This window comes from Arachis ipaensis, chromosome B10, assembly GCF_059453495.1.
Source record: "Arachis ipaensis isolate K30076 ecotype BB chromosome B10, ASM5945349v1, whole genome shotgun sequence".
NCBI classification, from domain to species: domain Eukaryota; kingdom Viridiplantae; phylum Streptophyta; class Magnoliopsida; order Fabales; family Fabaceae; genus Arachis; species Arachis ipaensis.
This window is the reverse complement of record NC_142435.1, coordinates 7,812,762-7,820,581: the sequence shown is the minus strand read 5'-3', so window position 1 is coordinate 7,820,581 and position 7,820 is coordinate 7,812,762. Positions and strand designations below refer to the sequence as shown.

General features: G+C 41.2%; 1 non-coding gene across 1 annotated transcript; it reads left to right on the top strand.

The window, feature by feature from the left end:
• Positions 1–7,434: 7,434 nt before the first annotated feature.
• On the top strand, positions 7,435–7,542 carry LOC148579079 (small nucleolar RNA R71). The gene has a single exon (XR_015899636.1). It is a non-coding gene; the product is annotated as a small nucleolar RNA R71 (small nucleolar RNA).
• Positions 7,543–7,820: the final 278 nt, after the last annotated feature.

Below are 7,820 nucleotides of genomic sequence, written 5' to 3'. Positions count from 1 at the left end.
CCGGGGTCTTATATCCTACATCACTGGGCACTGTTACCATACTGAGAACCTCCGGTTCTCATACCATATCTTTGTTGTGTTTTTCAGATGCAGGTCGCAACCCACCTCGGTGAGTTGCTTTGGATGGTGACAGGAGCGGAGGATCTTGGATTTCTTTTGGAGTCTTTTTGGTTTTTTTGTTTATACATCTCTCTTTTGTATTTTGTTTAGCCTGAAGGCTTGTATTATGAGAGAAAAACTTGTATAAGCTGTTTTTAAAGCTGTCAGGTTTCTATATGATTCTGTATACTTGGGTATGGCTAGCCGGCTTAAACTCCGTGAGTCGAGGCTAGTTTTCTATGATATTATATACTTATATTTTGTTGTCTCTTATCTGTTTCTTGTGCCTTAAGCTAGTAATTCATTAGTACGATTTGCGCTTTTCAAATCTGAGTTTTTGAGCTATATCTTTCATCGGACTTCTAGATATTACATTATTCTTCTATATATTCTACGTATGAACTTTAGAACTGTCATAATCTCTGGTTAACCTTTGCTTTACGACACGAGGTAAAGTTTAGGCTAATTAGGGTGTTACATTTAGTGATATCAGAGCGGTTCGTCCTCGTGAGCCTGAGGGATGGACCGATTGTGCTTCATTGCATACTCTGTGTGTCTTTTCTTTGATGCTATTAGGTTATCTACTTGATATATGCATAGCATGCTTGTTTGTGAGTGCCTGTTTGGGATAATTGAAGCACTAAACCTTTGATATTGAGACTGATCACCTTGATATCGATTGTTTGGTGTAGACAGAACCCTACATGGCCACTCGCGAGCAAGGTCGAACACGTACGCGAGAAAGTAGGAATGAGCAACTGGTGCACGAAATTGTGATCTCAGGCAACGGCGCCAGAAACTCTGTACGCACGTCTTAATAAATCGTTTTTCATTCACAACTTCGATACAACTAACCAGCAAGTGCACTGGGTCGTCCAAGTAATAAACCTTACGTGAGTAAGGGTCGATCCCACGGAGATTGTTGGTATGAAGCAAGCTATGGTCACCTTGTAAATCTCAGTCAGGCGGATATAAATAGTTATGGAGTTTTCGAACATAAATAATAAATAGATAGAAAATAAGGATAGAAACACTTATGTATATCATTGGTGAGAATTTTAGATAAGTGTATAGAGATGCTTTCGTTCCTCTGAACCTCTGCTTTCCTGCTGTCTTCATCCAATCAGTCTTACTCCTTTCCATGGCTGGCTTTATGTAAGGACATCACCGTTGTCAATGGATACTTTTTATCCTCTCTGGAAAATGGTCCGATACGCTGTCACTGCATGGCTAATCGTCTGGAGGCATCACCCTTGTCAGTGGCTGCATCCCATCCTCTTGTGAAAATGGTCCAAATGCTCTGTCACAGCACGGCTAATCATCTGAGATTCTCGATCATACTGGAATAGGATTCACCCTCCTTTTGCGTCTGTCACTATGCCCAGCACTCGCGAGTTTGAAGTTTGTCACAGTCATTCAATCCCAGAGTCCTACTCGGAATACCATAGACAAGGTTTAGACTTTCCGGACTCTCATGAATGCCGCCATCAATCTAGCTTATACCACGAAGATTCTGATTAAGAGATCCAAGAGATACTCATTCAATCTAAGGTGGAACGGAAGTGGTTGTCATGCACGCGTTCGTGGGGGAATGATGATGATTGTCACGTTCATCACATTCAGGTTGAAGTGCGAATGAATATCTTAGAAGCGGAATAAGTTGAATTGAATAGAAAAATATTAGTACTTTGCATTAATCTTTGAGGAACAGCAGAGCTCCACACCTTAATCTATAGAGTGCAAAAACTCTACCGTATGAAAATACATAAGTGATAATGGTCCAGGTATGGCCGAATGGCCAGCCCCCATGAAAGTCTAAGATAGCATAAAACTGATCAAAGATGTCTAATACAATAGTAAGAAGTCCTATTTATACTAAACTAGTTACTAGGGTTTACAGAAGTAAGTAATTGATGCATAAATCCACTTCCGGGGCCCACTTGGTGTGTGCTTGGGCTGAGCTTGAATGTTACATGTGTAGAGGTCAATCTTGGAGTTGAACGCCAGTTTGTAACGTATTTCTGGCGTTCAACTCTGGCTTGTGACGTGTTTCTGGCGTTTAACTCCAGACAGCAGCATAGAACTGGCGTTCAATGCCCTTTTACGTCATCTAAACTCGGCCAAAGTATGGACTATTATATATTTCTGGAAAGCCCTAGATGTCTACTTTCCAACGCAATTGGAAGCGTGCCATTTTGAGTTCTGTAGCTCCAGAAAATCCACTTTGAGTGCAGGGAGGTCAGAATCCAACAACATCAGCAGTCCTTCTTCAACCTCTGAATCTGATTTTTGCTCAAGTCCCTCAATTTCAGCCAGAAAATACCTGAAATCATAGAAAAACACACAAACTCATAGTAAAGTCCAGAAATGTGAATTTAACATAAAAACTAATGAAAACATCCCTAAAAGTAACTAGATTCTACTAAAAACATACTAAAAACAATGCCAAAAAGCGTATAAATTATCCGCTCATCACAACACCAAACTTAAATTGTTGCTTGTCCCCAAGCAACCAAAAATCAAATAGGATAAAAAGAAGAGAATATACTATAAATTCCAAACTATCAATGAAACATAGCTCCAATCAGATGAGCGGGATTTGTAGCTTTTTGCCTCTTGAATAGTTTTGGCATCTCACTTTATCCATTGAGGTTCAGAATGATTAGCATCTATAGGAACTCAGAGTTCAGATAGTGTTATTGATTCTCCTAGTTCAGTATGATGATTCTTGAACACAGCTATTTTATGAGTCTTGGCCGTGGCCCTAAGCACTTTGTTTTCCAGTATTACCACCGGATACATAAATGCCACAGACACATAATTGGGTGAACCTTTTCAGATTGTGACTCAGCTTTGCTAAAGTCCCCAATTAGAGGTGTCCAGGGTTCTTAAGCACACTCTTCTTTTGCTTTGGACCTTGACTTTAACCGCTCAGTCTCAAGTTTTCACTTGACACCTTCACGCCACAAGCACATGGTTAGGGACAGCTTGGTTTAGCCGCTTAGGCCAGGATTTTATTCCTTTAGGCCCTCCTATCCACTGATGCTCAAAGCCTTGGGATCCTTTGTATTTACCCTTGCCTTTTGGTTTTAAGGGTTATTGGCTTTTTGCTCTTGCGTCTTGGTTTTAAGAGCTTTTGGTTTTTTCTGCTTGCTTTTTCTCTTTTTTTTTTTCTTTCTATTTTTTCGCTTTTTTTTTTTTGCAAGCTTTGTTCTTTGCTGCTTTTTCTTGCTTCAAGAATCATTTTTATAATTTTTCAGATTATCAAATAACATGTCTCCTTATCATCATTCTTTCAAGAGCCAACATATTTAACATTCTTAAATAACAACTTCAAAAGACATATGCACTGTTCAAGCATTCATTCAGAAAACAAGAAGCATTGTCACCACATCAATATAATTAAACTAAGTTCAAGGATAAATTCGAAACTCATGTACTTCTTGTTCTTTTGAATTAAAACAGTTTTCATTTAAGAGAGGTGATGGATTCATAGGACATTCATAACTTTAAGACAAAGTTACTAAATACTAATGATCATGTAATGAAGACACAAACATGGATAAGCACTTAACATAGAGAAAACGAAAAACAGAAAATAAGAACAAGGAATGAGTCCACCTTAGTGATGGTGGCGTTTCCTTCTTGAGGAACCAATGATGTCCTTGAGCTCTTCTATGTCTATTCCTTGTCTTTGTTGCTCCTCCCTCATTGCTTTTTGATCTTCTCTTATTTCATGAAGGATGATAGAGTGCTCTTGATGTTCCACCCTTAATTGTCCCATGTTGGAACTTAATTCTCCTAGGGAGGTGTTGATTTGCTCCCAATAGTTTTGTGGAGGAAAATGCATTTGAGGCATCTCCGGGATCTCATGGTGATGAGCTTCATGCGTCTCTTGAGATCCATGAATGGGCTCTCTTGCTTGCTCCATCTTTTCTTAGTGATGGGCTTCTCTTCCTCAATGGGAATGTCTCCTTCCATGAAAGCTCCAGCTGAGTAACATAGATGGCAAATAAGATGAGGAAAAGCTAGCCTTGCCCCAGGAGAGGGCTTTTCAGCTATTTTGTAGAGTTCAAGGGAGATGACTTCATGAACTTCTACTTCTTCTCCAATCATGATGCTATGGATCATGATGGCCCGATCCACAGTAACTTCAGATCGGTTGCTAGTGGGGATGATAGAGTGTTGGATGAACTCCAACCATCCTCTAGCCACAGGCTTGAGGTCCAGTCTTCTTAATTGAACCGGCTTGCCTTTGGAGTCAATCTTCCATTGAGCCCCTTCCACACATATGTCCATGAGGACTTGGTCCAACCTTTGATTAAAGTTGACCCTTCTAGTGTAGGGGCGTGCATCTCCTTGCATCATAGGCAAGTTAAACGCCAACCTCACATTTTCCGGACTAAAATCTAAGTATTTCCCCCGAACCATTGTAATATAATTCTTTGAGTTTGGGTTCTTACTTTGATCATGGTTCCTAGTGATCCATGCATTGGCATAGAACTCTTGAACCATTAGGATGCCGACTTGTTGGATGGGGTTTGTTAGAACTTCCCAACCTCTTCTTTGGATTTCATGTCGGATCTCCGGATACTCATTCTTCTTGAGCTTGAAAGGGACCTTGGGGATCACCTTCTTCTTGGCCACAACATCATAGAAGTGGTTTTGATGAGCTTTGGAGATGAATCTTTCCATCTTCCATGACTCGGAGGTGGAAGCTTTTGTCTTCCCTTTCCCTTTTCTAGAGGATTCTCCGGTCTTGGGTGCCATCAATGGTAATGGAAAAACAAAAAGCTTATGTTTTTACCACACCAAACTTAGAATATTGCTCGCCCTCAAGAAAGAGAAGAAATAATAGATGAAGAAGAAGAAGAAAATATGGAGGAGAGGGGGGAGGGGTATATTCGGCCAAGAAGAGGAAGAGAGGGTTGTGTTGTGTGAAAATGAAGAAGAATAGAGGGCTTTATATAGGGAAGGGAGGGGGTAAGGTTCGGCCCTAAGGGTGGGTTTTGGGTGGGAAATTGATTTTGAATTTTGAAGGTAGGTGGGGCTTATGAGGTAGGTTTATGGGGAAGAGTGGATGGATGTGATTGTGTGAAAGAGGGGTGAGAAGAAGTGAGTGGAGGTAGGTGGGGATCCTGTGGGGTCCACAGATCCTGAGGTGTTCAAGGATTTACAACCTTGCACACAACTCTGGGCGTTCAGCGCCAGATTGGTGCTTGTTCTGGGCGTTGAACGCCCATTTGTTGCCCATTTCTGGCGTCGAACGCCATAACCATGCTTGTTCTGGGCGTTCAGCGCCAGCTCTTCTCCAGGGTGCAATTCTGGCATTCAAACGCCCAGATGCTGCCCATTTTGGGCGTTCAGTGCCAGAACCATACTCTGTTCTGGCGTTGAACGCCAGCCAGATTCTTCTTACTGGTGTTTAAACGCCAGTAAGGTCTTCCTCCAGGGTGTGATTTTTTTTCTACTGTTTTTGATTCCATTTTCAATTTTTATATTTATTTTGTGACTCCACATGATCATGAACCTAATAAAACATGAAAGAACAAGAAAAATAAAATTAGATAAATAAAAATTGGGTTGCCTCCCAACAAGCGCTTCTTTAATGTCAATAGCTTGACATTGGGCTCTCATGGAGCCTCACAGATGTTCAGAGTATTGTTGAGACTTCCCAACACCAAACTTAGAGTTTGGATATGGGAGTTCAACACCAAACTTAGAGTTTGGTTGTGGCCTCCCAACACCAAACTTAGAATTTGACTGTGGGGGCTCTGGTTGACTCTGTTTTGAGAGAAGCTTACTGTGCCTCTTTTCCATGTTTACAGAAGGGTAACCTTGAGTTGTAAACACAAGGGAGTCCTCATTCAATTGAAGGATTAATTCACCTCTGTCAACATCAATCACAGCTCTTGCTGTGGCTAGGAAAGGTCTTCCAAGGATGATAGATTCATCCTCATCCTTCCCGGTATCAAGGATTATGAAATCAGCAGGGATGTAAAGGCCTTCAACCTTTACTAACACATCCTCTACTTGTCCATAAGCCTGTTTTCTTGAATTGTCTGCCATCTCTAATGAGATTTTAGTAGCTTGCACCCCAAAGATTCCCAGTTTCTCTATTACAGAGAGGGGCATGAGGTTTATCCCTGAACCAAGGTCACATAGAGCCTTTTCAAAGATCATGTTGCCTATGGTACAAGGTATTACGAACTTTCCAGGATCCTGTTTCTTCTGAGGCAATGTCAGTTGATCCAGATCACTTAGTTCATTGGTGAACAAGGGAGGTTCATCTTCCCAAGTCTCAATACCAAATAATTTGGTATTCAGCTTCATGATTGCACTAAGGTACTTGGTAACTTGCTCTTCAGTAACATCCTCATTCTCTTCAGAAGATGAATACTCGTCAGAGCTCATGAAGGGCATAAGGAGGTTCAATGGAATCTCTATGGTCTCTAGATGAGTCTCAGATTCCTTTGGTTCCTTAAAGGGAAATTCCTTATTGATCACTGGACGTCCCAGGAGGTCTTCCTCACTGGGATTTACGTCCTCCCCTTCCTCTCCAGGTTCGGCCGTGTTGACTATGTCAATGGCCTTGCACTCTCCTTTTGGATTTTCTTCTGTATTGCTTGGGAGAGTACTAGGAGGGATTTCAGTGATCCTTTTACTCAGCTGGCCCACTTGTGCCTCCAAATTTCTAATGGAGGACCTTGTTTCATTCATGAAACTTACAGTGGCCTTAGATAGATCAGAGACTAAGTTTGCTAAATTAGAGGTATTTTGTTCAGAGTTCTCTGTCTGTTGCTGAGTGGATGATGGAAAAGGTTTACTATTGTTAAACCTATTTCTTCCACCATTATTAAAGCCTTGTTGAGGCTTTTGTTGATCCTTCCATGAGAGATTTGGGTGATTTCTCCATGAGGGGTTATAGGTGTTTCCATAAGGTTCACCCATGTAATTCACCTCTGCTATTGCAGGGTTTTCAGGATCATAAGCTTCTTCTTCAGAAGATGCCTCTTGAGTACTGTTGGATGCAGCTTGCATTCCATTCAGACTCTGAGAAATCATATTGACTTGCTGAGTCAATATTTTATTCTGAGCCAACATGGCATTCAGAGTATCAATTTCAAGAACTCCCTTCTTCATAGGCGTCCCATTACTCACAGGATTCCTCTCAGAAGTGTACATGAACTGGTTATTAGTAACCATGTCAATGCGTTCTTGAGCTTCTGCAGGCGTTTTCTTTAAGTGAATGGATCCACTTGCAGAGGTATCCAATGACATTTTAGCTAATTCAGACAGACCATCATAGAATATGTCCAGGATGGTCCATTCTGAAAGCATGTCAGAAGGACACTTTTTGGTCAGTTCTTTGTATCTCTCCCACGCTTCATAGAGGGATTCACCTTCTTTCTGTCTGAAGGTCTGAACATCCACTCTAAGCTTACTCAGCTTTTGAGGAGGAAAGAACTTGGCTAAGAAAGCCTTGACCAGCTTATCCCAAGAGTTCAGGCTATCTTTGGGTTGAGAGTCCAACCATACTCTAGCTCTGTCTCTTACAGCAAAAGGGAAAAGTATGAGCCTGTAGACTTCAGGATCTACTCCATTAGTCTTAACAGTATCACATATCTGCAAGAATTCAGTTAAGAACTGAAAAGGATCTTCAGATGGAAGTCCATGAAACTTGCAGTTCTGCTGCATCAGAGAAACTAATTGAGGTTTCA